Source organism: Diadema antillarum, unplaced genomic scaffold (assembly GCF_040938485.1).
Source record: "Diadema antillarum isolate AM-2024a unplaced genomic scaffold, OU_Dant_1.0 seq00000269_RagTag, whole genome shotgun sequence".
In the NCBI taxonomy this organism is placed as follows: Eukaryota; Metazoa; Echinodermata; class Echinoidea; order Diadematoida; family Diadematidae; genus Diadema; species Diadema antillarum.
In genome coordinates, this window is record NW_027271305.1 from 1,326,698 (window position 1) to 1,344,535 (window position 17,838).

Sequence of the window (17,838 nt, forward strand, 5' to 3'; positions counted from 1 at the left end):
TTGCAACTGATTGACAAATTGCCCTGCATAACGTAAATAAGCACTGAATTGATCAGTGTTTTAGTAGTAGCCATGATAAAAAATCATGGGCGTACATACTCGAGCGGGATTCGAACCCATGACCTCCTGATCACCGGACAGGCGTCATCTCCACTAGACCACCGAGCTTTCGCCCGACAGCAAGTGTTGGTTCTAATCCTTTAGCATGCAGCGGGTACTGCGTAACGCCCATGATTTTTTATCATGGCTACTACTAAAACACTGATCAATTCAGTGCTTATTTACGTTGATGCAGGGCAATTTGTCAATCAGTTGCAATGAAAGCATCTCGACGGAAGAATTTCATGAATTTGAACAATTACGCAGTACCCGCTGCATGCTAAAGGATTAGAGCCAACACTTGCTGTCGGGCGAAAGCTCGGTGGTCTAGTGGAGATGACGCCTGTCCGGTGATCAGGAGGTCGTGGGTTCGAATCCCGCTCGAGTATGTACGCCCATGATTTTTTATCATGGCTACTACTAAAACACTGATCAATTCAGTGCTTATTTACGTTGATGCAGGGCAATTTGTCAATCAGTTGCAATGAAAGCATCTCGACGGAAGAATTTCATGAATTTGAATCATTCTTTTTTGTTGTTTATTTTATCATTATTTACTAATCTCTTTTCTAACTTACAGGTAGCGGATTTCTTTGCAGGCCAAATTCGGAAATGTACTGTTGATTATTACTTATACATTTTCTCATGTTGTGACCGTTCTATTGGTTCTCATTTTAAAGTGAGCCAAAACCTAAGAACATTCTCACTTATAATTTCCAAAGAGTATTATGCAGGCACGCAAACTCATTTTAGTTGTATTTCATTTAAATGTAATGGGTAAGAGGGTATGAGAGAGAATGGAAAGTGCTGAGCTATGAAGTAAAATGGTAAAGTAAAAGGTTTTTCAGATAGTATTACAAAAGAAACTCATTCTTTTTTGTTTGTTTATTTTATCATTATTTACTTATCTCTCTTCTAACTTAAAGGTAGTAGATCTCTTTGCAGCCCAAATTCGAAAATGCCTAGAGACAGCTAGTAACCAAATATGCTACTGTAATTTAATAGATAAGAAATAACCATTCCAGTATGTATCTTAGTGTGCACAGTAAGACAGATCAAATCAAATAGGAAAATATCTGAGCACTAAGCCTGAGGTCTGAATTTGCACTCAATTTCTTCCAATGGCTAACGGATGTTTGATTTTTGAATTTCACTGACCTCCAAATTTCACAAAGAAAACCTTCTTAGCATGAGGGTTAATATGACATTTGACTGATATTGGAGATGTTTGCGAATCGGATCTACTACCTTTAATATTATTAAATCTAAAGTGATTATTTGAAAGTTCGGAAATGCTGGAAATATCCTACCACAAGGAGGCAAAATATAAATGGTTCACATTTACAATTCATTTTGTTTTAAAAAATTTCTTATTCATTTTCGTTTTTGACAAACTCGCATACCAACGGCTGATATACTGTATAGTATAGTAAAATGAATGTTTCATCTTCCAAACAGCATCCAATGGGATGGAAAACTCCAACTGAAAGGTGGACACCGTGACCATACTCGCTAAAGAAAACGCGTAATAGGGGTCGTTTTTTTCTCACGGATTAGATGGAAAGTGTGATGTACGAGCGTATATAATCAAAGGGTATCAAAAAGGCCGAAATTTGGGGAAATGGTATATTGTTCAATCATGATGAAGTACTTCTTTAGGGTGCAGGAAACATTTAAGGAATACTTGTTTTTAAGGCCCGAAAAAATCATATGATCATTACTCGTTTAGGGGCCATTTTGAAAGTCCATGTGGGAGCATGGTGTCCACCTTTTAATTGTCGCTACCCCTCCCGGGACAGTATCAAAGGACCGTTTTGTTAATTAACGCAATCCCCCCTTTCTTTAAAAATCCTGGCTTCAGGCCTGCTAACGCGGGTATACAATAGAAAAAATAAAAGTTAAAACAACACCAGGAAAATCACTATTCTCAATTTTGCGGCGCGCTACGCGCGCAGAGTCTCGAACACAATTAAACTTTGCAACTTCCTGGCAAAATGAGTTTTTACTATTTCCTAGATGAAATACCGTAACGCGATTGCATGCAACAGACAAAAATACAAATTTCCTCGAGACTTTAAAACGTCATTAAAACAGTCAAAATTCACAATTTGCGGCGCGCTTCGCGCGCAAATTCTTATACAGCTTTTGTAGTTCGGTTGTCCAAAGAATATATACATATATATATAATTGTGTGTGTGTGTGTGTGTGTCATCATTGGTCTTGGTACCGAAGGTCCGTTTTTTTAGTGACCGCACCCCCCCTTGAAAAATCCTGGCTACGGGCCTGGACGGTATGTTTACACACAACATTGCTCAGTCCAGACTTTGTTGTGAACACATAGCATGAAATGAAGAATACAGTAGACAAGATCATGATTATGATTAATTTTGTAATATGTAATATGGAACCGAACTAGTAAGCTATAGTAAACTGTTATTCGAATGAAACAATGCGTGGAGTTTTTTAAGGTGATTTTTTTAAACACTGGAGGAAAACAGTACGTCTAGGATTATCAGACAGGTCCCCAGTGCCTCATAATCAATCCGTAGAAAGAGCTCGACAGAGTTTTATTAAAGTTGGGGCCTACACATTATGTTTGTATTACTTTAACATTGCGGTTTTGCCTTTTGACGTTCGCGGTTTTGCGTTTTGACCTTCGCGGTTTAAAATAGGTTTCCTGATAATGTGAGATTTTGATGAACCCTTCTGGATTTGGGTCGCGTATGGAAAAGATTTCTTCCTGTAAACAAAGCCAATGTCAGCTTAAATTGGAATAAACCGGTTAAATTCTATAGATGTACATGTATAAATACAGGATTTATTTTCCCTACGGCCTTGTAACAAAGCGTTTCATTGACCTGCTCCCTCTCACTGCACTGTAGGTATTGAATTCACGTGTATAGAATTGTTGGTAGGCGGGGCTAAAGCCTCCTGCAAGATTTGTAGTTGCTGAGGGTAACCTTTGTGAACGACGCATGCATAAGATCTGAATACATTTCAGAACCCATCTGTTGTGATTGGGTATCCGCTTTCTCTCGCTCTCCCTCAGTCCGTCTCTCACCTGGGTGCTACGATTCACATTCATGAATCTTGTTCAGAGAATTTATATGATAGAAATATACATTATTTTGCTATTTTCATCTATAATTATTACCCTGAACCTGGTCATAATTCGTATTATGCAATATCTACAGCTCCAGCCTGTATGCATTCGATGTCAAAAGCAGTTTCAAATGATGCTCGAGAGAGGATCACAGTTCAATTCTGGACCAGTTAATATATATCAAAAAAGAAAAAATAAGGCTTAATTATGAGCATAACCATTAATCAAATCAAATTTTACTATTTTCTTTTCTCACTGCTGTGTAGGCCTACAGTATTAATGGAAATTATAAGGTTATGACATCAGCACACTCATTTGTATATCAATATCGACTGTTACTGTAATCAATTGATTTGCAAAAAAAAAAAGAAATTTTCAATTTTTCACGACTTCCTCATCTAATCGCCCGACTCTGATAACGCTGTCATTGTTGTCCTCGTTAATAGTTTGTCCATTTTCTGTTATCAAGTTCTTTCTGCACGCGTCCGGAATTGTCCTTTGGTTGGCAGTGGTATAACACATGTCTGATGACTTTGTACGAAAAGTATCCCTGTAAACTACCATTGATTTAGGGGAGGTGATGTGAGGTGATCGGATCCATATTTATTTGCAGATTTCAATATGCCGAAATGATCCATAAGTCCACAGGGGAAGAAAAGCATCACGCGCTTCTCCGAATAAGCCAGTTCGGAGATAGCTCATGTGCTCATGGGTACGAAATGACCTTTCATTTTTCTCATTTGGTTAGTTACTTCACTCGATTCAAAGCGACATGCTTTTCATCTTGGATGAAGTGACAAGCACCATCTATAGGGATTACATGAATAATTATTATGTAATCTCAGTGAATAGAAAGACCAACCGGTTTCTCAGTACAAATGACCTTTTTCTGCTCATGCGCAGACTGGAACCCCGAACTGGCTAATTTATTCTGCTATTTGCATTTACAAGTGCTTTCTTTCCCAATATGCACGTATAAATAGGGAGACGTTCCATGTGAAGGTAAAGGTGGACCCGAGTAACCCAGCCTACACGTCGAACTACCTGAGCATGCACACCGACCTGACTTATTTCAACGACACATACGATGTGAGTGTCAGCAACGACATTTTTATCTATAAGAAGCAATTGCTTCAAGCAAAAGCACAAGCTCATCTAGCGAAAGATCTAACCCCTTTAAAGGGGGTTTCACACCGGGCTGTGCATAGAGTTGCGTAGCGACAACGCCGAAATTAGCTGCGTATACTCACGAAAAATAATTATGATGATACGCGCAGGGCTTGCGCAGTACCGGCGTAGGGTCATGTATGGTTCCGAGGAAGCGCGTATCCCCATAGCGTATTTTGCGTATAGCGAGCGTAAAAGCAATTTGCACTCATTTTGGAATCCCGCGAAGATTTTGGAGACTGATCCCTGAGGTCACGCTAAAACAAGTGAAGATGAAGATTTTCACCCAAAATTCATATTCACTCCTTCAAGAGTGAATATTTTCACTCGATTTTCTTTAGAGAGTACAGAAAAAAATAATAAAGTCTAGAAGGGCACATGCAGGTAAGTATAGATTCACCAGCAATTCAGAGTCCAGTGGAAAAATGATATCAAGTAGTTTTCCAACGTGGGTCAGGCATTTGAATGCCAAATCTGAACCTATAATAATACTCAACTGTAAGGCAATACTATACGCAAATGATTGCCAGGTCTACGCAAGTCTACGCAAATAGACGCCAGATCTACGCAAGTCCACGCAACTAATGTCTTCGAAACTGAACGCAACACTACGCCATGTTATACGTGAGCATCAAAAGTGCTCTGGCGTGAACGGGCAGGGTTTGGTGGCGTATTGTTGGCGCGAAGATGGCGTACAGTTCAGGGGCCGCGGAACGTTTTTCAGTTTGGGGGGGGGGGGGGGGCTGCGCAGCCGGGGGGGGGGGGTGTATCAAGGTCAAACCCCCCCTGCTTAGACGCACCGGCGTAGCCTGGATAATGATTGTGTAATCTTGAGAGGACGGCGGTTACTATGCTAGGGAGCCAAGCGACCGAGCCCTAGCGAGCGGAGGGAACGGGGGGGGGGGGGGGAGGGGGGAGGGTGTGGGAGGGGGGTATTCCCCCCTCCAACGGTGAGAACGTTTTGCATTTTGATGTTGTAAATGGTGCTATTTGATGCATCTTTTTGCGTCTTTTATCGACTTGAAACCCCCCGCTTAGACTCACCGGCGTAGCCTGGATAATGATCTTGTGATATTGGGAGGACGGTGGTTACTATGCGAGGGAGCGAAGCGACCGAGCCCGAGCGAGCGGAGGGGACGGGGGGGGGGGGGAGGGTGTGGGAGGGGGGTGTTCCCCCTCCAACGGTGAGAACGTTTTGCATTTTGATGTTGTAAATGGTGCAATTTGATGCATGTTTTTCCGTCTTTTATCGACTTGAAACGGCCCCACTTGTGTAAGGTAGCAGGATATTTTGATGTGGATTATTATTGAACAATTCGCCTGTAAAGTGGTAGCATTTAAATAAACTTCTTGTATTCATTTATTGTTACAATTAATTTCATGAACGTTGTCTGTTAAGCAATCAAACAGAAAAGGCATGCTCACGAGGGTGCATATACAAAAGGGATATTTCTCCTCCCACACGAAGGTGATTTTACATTTTCAGACCAGAAATTCAGCGATCTGGTGCAAACTTTTGGTGCAATACTTAAATTTTTTTCTAGATCCCCCACACCCCCCCCAAAAAAAAGATATTTATGGAAGTAATTTGGACTTTTTGTCTCGCCCACCGGAGGTGAAGGCGAGACTAAGGAATCCAAATGGCGTCCGTCCGTCGTCCGTCCGTCGTCCGTCGTCCGTCACAAATGTTAAAGTTTACCTGCAAGACTCTCTTATGATGCATAACTTGGCAACTGTTACAGCAATGGCAGCCACACTTGGGTGATAGAAGCACTAGGGGTATCTTCATGTTATGGTGTTGTCGGAGGTCATGTGATGATGTCAAAGGTCATTTGAGGTCATACGTTAAAGTTTACTTGCAAGACTCTCTTATCACACGTAACCCGACACATGTTGCTACAATGGCAATCAAACTTGGGTGATGGTAGATGTCTCTTGGGAAGTTGAAGGTAACCACAAGGTCAAAGGTTACAGACGGGGGTCAACGAACTTTTAGGGCCCAATGTTAAGTTTTTAGGGCGCATTTCGTTTATGGCTCATAACTTTTGATCCCTTTGTCCGTTTGTGACCAAACTTGGATGGAAGATGTCCCTTGGGGAGGTAAAGGTCGTCACAAGGTCAAAGGTCACAGACAGGGGTCAACAAACTTGTAGGGCCCAATGTTATGTTTTTAGAGCGCATTTTGATCGTGGCTCATAACTTTTGATCCCTATGTCCGTTTGTGACCAAACTTGGACGGTAGATGTCCCTTGGGGAGTTAAAGGTCATCACAAGGTCAAAGGTCACAGAAATGGGTCAACAAATTTTTAGGGCCCAATGTTAAGTTTTTATGGCGCGTTTCGATTATGGCTCATTACTTTTGATCCCTTTGTCCGTTTGTGACCAAACTTGGATGGTAAATGTCCCCTAGGGTGTTGAAGGTCACCACAAGGTCTAAGATCATAAGCAGGTCAATTAACTTCTGGGAGTTATAAGAAATATTAATTCCTTGTACGCGAATGGGCGAGACACAATTTGGCGATTTCCTTGTTTCAGGAAAGTGTTAATAGCAAAATCACGGCATTTAGCTCTTATTCCGCGTGTGCATCATCTGTATGTATGTACAAAGTCCAATGAGGTGGAGGGGGAGGGTGTGGGAAGGGAATGCCCCCTCCCACTCGACGGAGCTTTTGCGTTTTTGAAAATCAAGATAAAGTGATCTGAAGCACACTTTTTGTGAGAAATTCGGGTAGTGTGATTTCCCCCCCCCCCGATTTTTCCCGTTTCTTTCTTTTTTTCCCCCTTTTTTTTCACGATCCAAAAGTGTGTGTGTGTGTGTGGGGGGGGGGGGGGGGGGTGCAGCCCCCCCCCCCCAGTCACCCCCCCCCCCCCCGGTTCCGCTGCCCCTGCAGTTGCGTTGTGTTGCGAAGGCTTGCGTAAAACCTGCCTATCAGAGCTCTACGCGGAGAGTACGCTACTTAAAGTGTGGGTAAATTTCTTGTAAATTTATACCAATAATAATGATAATTACCATTATTATTATTATCATTATTATTATTATTATCATTATTATTATCATTATCATCATCATCATCATTATTATCATTGTTATCTTCATCAATATTACAATGATAAATTATGATAAGTTAGTTGTAGGTTTTCGGAATTCGTATCACGAGATTGCATGGCTGTGTCTAAGCTTTTGCGGATTTTAACTTCGACATTAGCAACGTCTTGCCTCCGCAGGTCCAGATGTTACATTGCATTGTGCAGGCGGACGGTGAAGGAGGTGAGAGCATGCTCGTCGACGGGTTCAAGATCGCAAACGACCTCCGGCAGAGCGCTCCAAAACTGTTCGACATCCTCACGAAAGAAGTGCTAGAGTACCACGACGTTGGGCGCGACGCTGTGGGCGACTTTTTCTCACATTCACGAGTCCGAACCATAAGGTATAGGCCTATAAACATCTTCAAAGTGTCGTTGTATCATTTGTTTACTTTTAAAGGACAATTTCGTGATTATTACAATTACTCTAAACATCACACATACGTGCTTGCCTTGGTTGCCAAGTCTTATGCGATATTGTTATTTGTTCCTATAAGTACAACGTGGTAAACAATGACTGTTTATTTTGGAGACCTAACTATTGGCAACGAATCAAAAGGGAGACAAAACGGGGAGGTTAAATGGTTAAGAATCAACAAATAGATTTCAGTTTTAATATTTGTTTTTCGATACAATTGATTAAGACCTTTGATACAATCTTAAAGTATAGTAGGTAAATTTAGTTGCGTGATTGTTGGTTGGTAAAAAAAAAGAAAAAAAAATCATTCTGGGCAATTATCCCCCAATTGAGCTTTTAAGTGATTGAACCAACATAGGGCAATCATTTTTTACTTAAATATTGGGCGAATATTTACCAACAGAATTCGTAATGGAGACTTACGTACTTTTTGCCCCGCTGCGCTGCTGTGTAAGTGACGCATTCCTTTTGCGTATTGGGTAATTTTTGTTGGGCAACTGATACGTGGGTAGAAATTTGCCTCATTATTACAATTTACCAACATTATTTCGCACATTAAGCCTGAGTATTTCTTAACCGTACTCGGGTAATTTTGTTACGTTCCTTTCTAAAATGGTAAATTTTCATGGGAAATATATACACTTGTATATAGGCCTAAAAATACTAGGTGTTGTAAAAAACATTTTATCACTTTTGATCATTAACAGTTCGAAAACTATTCATCCGAAAAAAAAACTGTCATTGATATAAATAATAGCTGAATAGTGTACAATTTGGTTGGAGGTGATTTGAAGGTGAAAGCATAAATCAGTTTCATAATCTAAGATTGATTTTGAAGTAAGGTTTCAGATTTTGGTCAAATTTTAACCCTCTGTACAAAAATTGAACCTTGCACAGGAACCAATGATGTGTATGTGAGTGTGTGCTGACAATGGCTCTGAACAATGGACATGCCTGAACCACCTGTTGACTAGGCGTCAGTCTCGAGCTCCCAGGCACATGAATGCTTAATCAGTAATTCATGTGGATTGCCCTGGGCACTGCTAGTCTGGATTCATGCACGGTAAAGGGTAAAATGCATGCACATGGAAACAGGAAGCACATGTTTCCATGTGCTTGCAAACACCACATTCCATTCCAGCTGGCAATCATTTTCAATTTTTGCTTCACATATCACTAGATTTGGGATATGAATAAGCAAAAATGATCTAAAGTTCCTCATTTACATACAACTGTCTACTAATTCAATACTCTGACAAATTTTTCGCTTTTTGATAAAAAGACATCATCTTTGGTAAAAAGTTCAGCAGCATTTATCATTGGGGCGATATGTTTTACAGTAGATTTATTCAAGGCTCCATTTACACACAAGTGTATACTCTAATTGATTTTTTTTTTTGCTTCCTGTCACCATGTTTACGACAGAACAGAAGGTATTCATTGTAATTTCGTTTTTCAGATGTAGGGAGAGCACTGTCGAGACCTAACGACAGTATCGGCAGACGTTTGACTTTACACAGATACTGCCAGAGGCTGAATAAAGACTAGTTGTGATAGTGGAATTTCTCATGAATAAAATGAAGCATTCAAACCCTAACCATTGTTTAGGACCATTGTCAGGGTGTTAACCACACACTCCTATACACACCCATTGACCCCTGTGCAAAGTGAAATGTTGTACAGAGGGTTGAAAATTGATAGAGCAAAATCTGGAACCTAACTGTGAAATTAATCATGGATTTCACAAAACTGATTTATGCTTTCACATTCAAACCTCCTTCACCCATATTGTACACTATTCAGCTATTACTCATATCAATGACAGTGAATTATCTAATATATAGTTTATGAATTATTAAGAATCAAAAGTGGGAAATGTTTTTTGAAACACCTAGTATAAAAGCAAGAGCTACATTGTGTTCGTATTTTGACATGATTTTCTTACGTTTACCTTTATTCCGTCAACACCGGAAGGGTTAAAAAATCAACATTGTGGGAGTATCTGTCTGTTGGAGCAAACTACAGGATAATCCTACAATATTGCTAGATTGTGTTTTGTGTGTGCTTGTTTGTTTGTGTGTGTGTGTGTGTGTGTGTGTGTACGTGCGTGTGAGTCGGTTTGTGTGCAAATACAGTAGTTAGATGACACAATTTGAAACTCATATACCTGACTGGACTTGCTTACCACTTCATTCCAGATTAAAACCCAGAAACTAAAACATTGAAAATTGGAAACCAGTTGATACCAGTTGGTTTCAATTGGTTTGTACTTTTTTTTTGCTCATGAATACTCATAAGCTATTCGAATTCTCTTCATGAAAAAATGAAATATTGTTAAATTTATTTTTTATGATTTCAATAAACTCTTAAGTGTCTGAAATGTATTAGAAATTTATTGAATATTATTGCCGTGATATTCACAATTTCAACTTGTACCTTTGACGATGTGTTTTCATATCTTTATAATAAAAGTGTAATCTACATGGCAACCATGTCTTAAAGCATTACACCTTAATGGCTCTTTATACGTGAATGAAATATCCCTAGTATAGGTCTAGGATGATAGGCTAAGGCAAGATGTACTAGTTATATATATATATATATATATATATATATAATATATATATATATAATAGTTATATTTAACCCTTTCTATATGCCAAAGAGTTAAATGTGTACAAATTTCACAAATAAATCTGTGGACAGGAATAAATGTGGCACACAGAGGATTATTTTTGTCAACGTTGATAAAGATGATAGAAAGAAGATAGTGACCACGATGACCCTCGATCCTTCCGATAATCTGTAATGACCTCCCTTTTTCACGATTTGGACAAAGACTAAATGACAAGGGCGATGTCGACAAGGTCATATTCAGTGACCACGGGCGGAGTGCAATGTTCCGCATGGACGTGGACAACGTCGTCGCAACCTACGAGGCTCTGGCTGCCTTTACGGACCTTTTGTATGACCCCGTCAATGTCTTCCGGTATAAGATGAGAGGTGGTAAGTGTGTTTGTGCCATGCGCATTCTAAGTTTATTTACTCACACATTGGTCTCCTCGGAACTGTTGCACTTAGTCATAAAATCAATTCTATATTCAATTGCAATTGATCTTACGGACAGTTTTGAGATCAATCAGTCCTCATGTATTCGTAATTGTTTCAATAAGCCAGATGGGAACAATTATCTTGCGCCCACCGAGCCGCGTAACATCTTGAATGTCGATGAATACATCTCAGCTAGATTTGATCTGAATCTGTCCCAACTTTAGGTTCATAGGCGCCGGAAGTGGGGGGGGGGGGGGGGGGCAGGGGGGCGGCCTCCCCCCAATCCAAAAAGTGGGGGGGGGGGGCAAAACGCATTTTTGCCCCCCCCCCCAAAAAGCCCCCCCCCAAAAAAAAAAATAATAATAATAATAATAATAATAATAATAATGATAATAAAGATAAATGAATAAACAAAGAAAATAAAATAAATATGTATATAAATGAATAAAAGGGAAAAAATATGGCTACAAACGGCAGCTTTTGGACTGTAAAATGTCACAATTTTCAAGCTCACTCGCTTCGCTCGCTCGCATTGAATCGTTATGCCACTCTCCTAATGTTGCTGCCAGTAATTGCCAGCAGTTGCGTCAGATGCCCCCCCCCCCCCTTAATTTCCAAAGCGAAAGATATAGCTACAAACGACAAACGGGAGTTTTGGGACTGTAAAATGTCAAAATTCTCAAGCTCGCTCGCTTTGCTCGCTCGCATTGAATCGTTATGCCATTCTCCTAATGTTGCTGCCAGTAATTGCCAGCAGTTGCGCCCGATGCGCCGCCCCATTAATTTCCAAAGTGAAAGATAAAGCTACAAACCCCAGTTTTGGGACTGTAGAATGTCAAAATTTTCAAGCTCGCTCGCTTCGCTCGCTCGCATTGAATCGTTATGCCATTCTCCTAATGTTGCTGCCAATAATTGCCAGCAGTTGCGCCCGATGCGCCCCCATTTATTTCAAAGCGAAATATGTAGCTACAATTAAAACTCCAGTTTTGGAACTGTGGAATATCAAAATTTTCAAGCTCGCTCGCTCGCTCGCATTTTATTGTTATGCCATTCACCTTATGTTGCTGACAGTATATAATTTGTCGATCGTTTCACACCGTCATTCCATAATCCATGTAAGGAAAACTTACAATGTTCCTCAATGACTGCGTTGTTGAATGTATCACATTCCGTAATGTATTGTAGTCCCATTATTGCTCACGCACACACGCACAAGCATACAGACCGTCAAAATTACTTTATGGGTCCCCCATGTTTCGACCCCCCGTACGCCACTTTACATATATATATATATATATATATATATATATATATATATGTGTGTGTGTGTGTGTGTGTGTGTGTGTGTTTATTGTGTAACATATGCATGGTCTAATCTTGAGCCCCCTCCAATGTTTGCCCCCCCCCCCCCCCCCCCAATCCAAAACTGCTTCCGGCGCGCCTATTTAGGTTCATTTTGTTTTTCGCTCGATGTTGTCTCGGTGTTAGTGTAACTAGCGCCCACGAGCATCAGAGTGGCCTCTGTGCTTCTCACTGATGTATGGTCAAAGGAGACTTATGATACAGCAGAAAAGACCTTGTCCTACTCCTCATGCTGTGGAAAGATGGTATTGATGACATTATGTGAGCTGTGGTAAGAATGTCTTTCTGAAAGAATTTGTTGAAATGGTTTTACAGTGTAATGATAACAATGTTTTGAATAATAGATGCGAAGCGGACGTTCAAAGACGACGACTGCGTTAGCCGTTTTCTTCTCTCCCTGCGTCGTGTTGCTAAGTAGCTTTATCACGCGAGGACGCAGCCTACACTTCAAGAAGTAAAATGGCACCCCCATAAATGGCCAGTGCATCAAATAGCTCTCTGCGGTGTGAATTCATGCGGATGGCAACGGCCCATAATTTTTTTGAGAATTTCTTTTTTAATTTTTATCGACTCTTTCGACCCCCTCTCGGGGTATGAGAGTACAAAAACAAAGAATATAAAAAATAACAATATAACATACCAGTGAATACAATACTACACAAAACGACACAAAAGATATACGAGATATTATATAGTGTATTATGAGAATACAAAGAATACAAACATGAGTTGAATGAAAAGATACACAGACAATCTACCTGTAAATACCAGAATATTACAAATTTAACAAAGAAGGTTGCTTCATTAACCTACCGCTAAGTGGCCGTGTAGGACCAACTCTTTTTGTACTATCTATAGTGCTTGGGCGATTATCTTTGGTAGTGTTTTTAGAAAAACTGGGACATGATAAGACAAGTAAATCTTGCTAAGTTTTTCAACTGAGAGGCACTTCTCGAATGAAAAGCTCTGTTATGTGCCAAGCACTTGGAAACCTAACTTTGGTTAACTTTTGGGGCAGATACAAACGTCTCTCCCTTTGGAAATAAGGGCAAACAAAAATATAGTAAACTCATCTCCTATGTGAGACGACAAGCAAGTGTGCACTGCATATCACAATGTGATGTGTTCGCATGAAATCGACTATTGTTTACAGGTTATTTATGCAGTCTTCACCGAAACTGACATAAACTAAAAGCATTAGATTTATTTAGGGTGATGAAATAATTTTTACAAACATGGTTGCTTTTATATATTCTATAATTTCTGCAAACACGGTTTGACCAAACTGCGACTCCCCATTCCTGACAATTTTTTTTTTTGGCCTAACCAAACATTTGATAGACCAGCTTGATTAAGTGTGTCTTCAATCAATCTTAACCATGAGGAGTCCAATCTTTCATCTTTATGAGTGGACATGACGGATATAAATTTTAGTTCTAATTCTATGAATTTTGATTTTAATGACGGACGTGACTTTGAATAGAACATAATTATGAATATTTATTCACTTTACCTCTCTATATTCTTAGCCAGAAATTAATAACTCTACACTTCACATGGTTTAAAATCAATCCTCGACCAGTTTCTCCATAAACCATACAGTCTGGAGTACATGAACCTACTGACAATAAAGTTGGAAAACTTCAGTTTGCTTTACATCTTCATATCACCAGACTTCACTACCATACAATAAGTTAGGCAGTATCAAATGGTGAAATAAGTGGCATTGAATATCACCTGACAGCTGCATTTGCTTGGCTTTAGTCATCATACTGATAAAGAGCTTTTCTGGCCTGCACTACTTGCCTCGAGATTGCCTTTTGGAAAGAACCATTATAGTTAAACTGTACGCCAAGATAAACGAAGTCAAAAACCACTTCTACTCTTTCATGACCATAATAATGTAAAATTTGGGATGTTCCTGATTTTACCTCTGGAAAAATCTGTACCTAGTTTTACTTGCATTGACCTTTAGGTACCATTTAATTCAGTTTTCTTATACTGCATTCAGAGCAATTTGCAATTCGACAGGGCTTTCTGCCAGAATTATAGTGTCATGGGCATACAACAAGCAAACCAAACTTGAAAAGAACTCCATCTCGTCACTCCGTAAAATACTACATGATTCTCCACTTAACAATTTCAAGCCGGGATAAAATTTTGAAATATGTTCTTCAAAATCATTAAGGTAAATGGCAAACAGCAGACATGAGAGATTTTCACCTTGTCTTACACCTGCATTACAAGTGAAAAGTCAGACATTGCACCGTTGGCCGAAATACAAGAAACAGCGCCCAGAACCGACCGTGCAAACTTTTATAAGCAAATTTTCGCACGCGCAGAACACTTTTTTTTCTGATCGTCCACGTCCACGAAAATCTAAAGCTCCCTGATCAAAATCTTCCTTCATCTGTCACTATACATAATTATCTGTCTATCTGTAATCTGCCCTTTAAGTGCACCTCTCTCCCTCTCGGTCTCTCGTATTGCACTCTCTCTTGACCCCTACAGGTGACATTTTCGTACTGGACAACCATCGTGTGTTGCATGGTCGGGAGGCTTTCACCATGAAATCCGGCTCTTCTCGCCACGTGGAGGTCGGTTATTTAGACTGGGAATCCGTCATGTCAAAGATCAGAGTCCTGGGACAGAACATCGAGTAAAATGCGTCGTATGGCACATTTTTCTTTGACATGGGAAAAGTGTGCTTAAAGGGAACGCATACCCAAAGAGCAACATGGATTGAGTGAAAGCAGTAACATTAGTAGAACACATCGGTGAAAGTTTGAGGAAAATCGGGCAATCGATGCAAAAGTTATGAATATTTAAAGTTTTGGTGTTGGAACTGCTGGATAAGGAGACTACTAGAGGTTATGACGAATGAGTTTACCACAATATAAAGAAAATATAAAGGGAATTCAATAAAAAAATTTTAAAAAAACAACATTTTTTAATGAAAATTACACATTCCATCAAGTCGATACTGGCATATGTTAGGGGTAGCACTTATTCCCCCTGCTTTCTGAAAGCGGTTAGTCAAGTACTCTTTCATTTTGCTAGAAAAGTGAATTATTGTGGAATTCCATTTATATTTTCTTTTTATTGTTGTCCATTCATACGTCATAACCTCTACATTGCTCCTTGGGTTTGCGTTCCCTTTAACGGAATGACCCAGTGTCTTAGGTGGCCTGGACACAACAGGCTTCCTCCGGTGGTGGACATGACCGTTACAGCGAACTTCTGGGCACCGTTTCATGAAAGTTGTCAACCCTGATAAGTTGTCGATCAGTCTCTGACAACTTCAGTAAAATCCTAGGTTTTAATTGGCTGAGAAGCTCTGGTGTCTGACTGTTACCATGGTGATTGTCAGAAACTGACGACCTGTCCCAAAAAAAAGTGTGTGTATGCATGTGCGTGTGATGTGTCGGTCCGTTAGAGGACCACAACAGTTTGAATGAGACATTGCAGATGAATGGAAGCGGGTCACATACTCGGCGATGCGAAATTTAATAATGAATAAAATTAATGATGTATTTCACTCTAGTTGCACGTATTATAAACTGATGTAAGTTCTGATTCATCCAGGTAACATTTACTCGAAGAAAGAAGAATTTAATTGCTACATCTGGACTCACTGTTTAATCCAAAGAACGGTTTCACGTCCAATCCTAGACGCTCCATCAACTCGTCTGGTTTGATGTTTGATGGCGGGAAGCCGATCGTCCTCGCTGATGGGTAACGTTTTCGGTATTAAGCAGCGAGTCCAGATACAAGGCTTTAATTTTTGTTCCTTTACTAATTACAAATACACGTTTCAATGGACTACATTAATCACTTTTGGGAATGAAACAAACAAAATCATATAAAATGAAATTGAAATTGAAATCAAAGACATTGTTCGCATTACCGATACTTATATTAGATGGTTACATTACCATGAACCAATGTTTGTTTAATTTCTTGGCACAATCCTTGTTCTCATTCTATTTCTTTAGTTTTTGTGGGTATGTGAGTATATCGGGCAGGGTTTAGCCTCCCCCTCCTGTCGTGTCATTTCGAGGAAATAATGCTCTGTGGTGGGAATATTATGGACGAGAAGTGATGTTCTTGTCGTCCCTGAAACTTCACAAGCCTAGGCCAAAATCATGTGGTACTGGCACAGTTTTCTGCTTTCTCACCATTATTTGGTTGGTAGCATGGTTAGTTTTAATTTTGGGATGGTCTTTACATCAATGTCGCTGTATAAATGTAGTTATCTTCACATTTACTCACACGCTGCTTATCATTGCGTATAGACACGTAACATACGTGTTTTAACGAGATGATATATTTACAATCTATTAGGTTGCATGCGAGTTAAGTTTTATTTTGGGGATGTTTATACCTGTACGAATTCGGTTGATGTTTTTTTGTTGGTTTTTTTGTCTTGTCTGTCTTTTGCTTTTTCTGTTTGATCAAGTAATGAGCAAAAATCATTTTAGACAAGATATTCCACAGTCAAGAAACTTAATGCATAGAAAAAAAAATGACTGAATGGAGAAGTATCCTCATCAAAAATTTGTTGGATTGGGACATTGTGTCTGTGTTAAAGATAGCTTGAGAATGCAAGACGTTTTAGTTGGTGTGTTTGTTTCAATCTTTAAATTGTGAAAGAAAGAACAAGATTCAGACACTTGTGCCGTGTGATTTTGTCTCTCGTGCCGTGTGATTTTGTCTCTCGTTCTTATGCAATACATGTAGTATTGTTTTGTCCTGGAAAAAATGGGCTGTAGAAAAATATGATTACAAAAACATGAAAGGGTAATTCCACGCTATGACAATGAACTCACATTGGATACTTTAAAATTGTATTTCTTAATGGTTCTGAATGGTTTTGTCGGTTAATGTGAGCAATACTGTTTTCCCGCCTATAGCTCCGTAGGTTGCTATAATATATGTCGAACTCGTATACCTTAGGTGAAATATCCGACATTTTCCTGATATTGCAGCAGTGTATTTCAATGGACCTATTGGAGATATACAATGTATAGTGTATTTTAACGAAAGATATACAGGCTGAAATCATTATTATGCGCATGGTATACTAAGCTCAATTTATGATAAACCTATACGTTTTATAACATAAGATAATTTGTGTTATCATGATGTCAAAACTTAAATTTTGTGTTAAGAATTTGACGCTTTTTTATTCATTGCATGCCATATCAAATACAGCTGTAGGGGGAATTAAAATGCCAGAGTAATTGCAACTCTGGCAATGTAATGATTAAACGGAAATTTCGTGATTGCATGCATGGAAACCTCTTACTTTGTTTTGTCTAATAATTAAACTTGTCATTCCGGAAGAGGTGGGTGATATTCAACTTTATGTGTTTTCATGTTTCTAATAGTGATCGTCTATGTGCCATCATGCTAAAGTTTGATGACAGTGACTTGGATTATTAGCGCCAATTGTTAAATGGATTTTGAATTCATTCTGAAATTTGCTGAGTCAGCGAAACTCGCACACAACATCAAGGGGACCATGCAATGCACATACAAGTTGACTTGTATT

General features: G+C 39.4%; 1 pseudogene; it reads left to right on the forward strand.

Moving 5' to 3' along the window:
- LOC139729903 (gamma-butyrobetaine dioxygenase-like) overlaps positions 1 to 14,947 on the forward strand; it is a 29,813-nt pseudogene extending 14,866 nt beyond the window's left edge.
- Positions 14,948 to 17,838: the final 2,891 nt, after the last annotated feature.